The sequence below is a fragment of the Ipomoea triloba genome, chromosome 16, assembly GCF_003576645.1.
Source record: "Ipomoea triloba cultivar NCNSP0323 chromosome 16, ASM357664v1".
Taxonomy (NCBI): Eukaryota; Viridiplantae; Streptophyta; class Magnoliopsida; order Solanales; family Convolvulaceae; genus Ipomoea; species Ipomoea triloba.
The window spans coordinates 15,404,694-15,405,427 of record NC_044931.1 but is presented as its reverse complement, the minus strand read 5'-3'; positions in this window follow the sequence as shown (position 1 = coordinate 15,405,427).

Below are 734 nucleotides of genomic sequence, written 5' to 3'. Positions count from 1 at the left end.
AGACTAACATGCAACTAAACTCCTAACTTACCCAACCCAAGACTAGCATGCAAGGCAGACATAAACTAAACTACTTATCTATACTACAGGGTTTCTACTACGGAGCTAATACTAACGAGAAAACTAACAACTAACCTGGTTGGCCTCCTTGAGAAGAACTGCCTGGACCGTGGGGTGGATAAGGATAAGGGTACGGGTAAGGGTAGGGATACTGCTGCTGATAGGACGGCAGATACTCCGGTGGTACTTCAATGCCAAGCTTGTTCTCGATGAAGCCCAAACGCTGGAAGCCGCGATCCACTCTCAGGTCTAACGAATCGAACCTCGCTTCAACCATACGCTGCATCTCCTGCAGCTGTCGGAGTACAGGGCCAACGGGTGGTGTAGGAGCTGAGGGATCATGCTGCTCCTTCCTTCGGTGCTCCAGGTCAGCCCCACCCACGGGCTCTTCCTCTTCTGCTTCTTCCTCAGACTCATCGTCTCCCTCATCCCCTCCTGCCTGCTCAGCCTGCTGAGGCGCGACTAATCCTCGCAACCTCTTGTGTGGAATGTGGTAGCGCTCGATCAGCTCTCTGCTCTCGGCGGCCGGCATCCTACTCAGCTCGTGAGCGGTGATGTACTCATTTCCCTCCACCTGGAACAGCCCAGAGAACTGCAGACTCGGCGCATTGAACGCGCTGTGAACCGGCTGCCTGGCCAACTCCCCGGTCACATTGACCCTCCTCTGCTGAAAT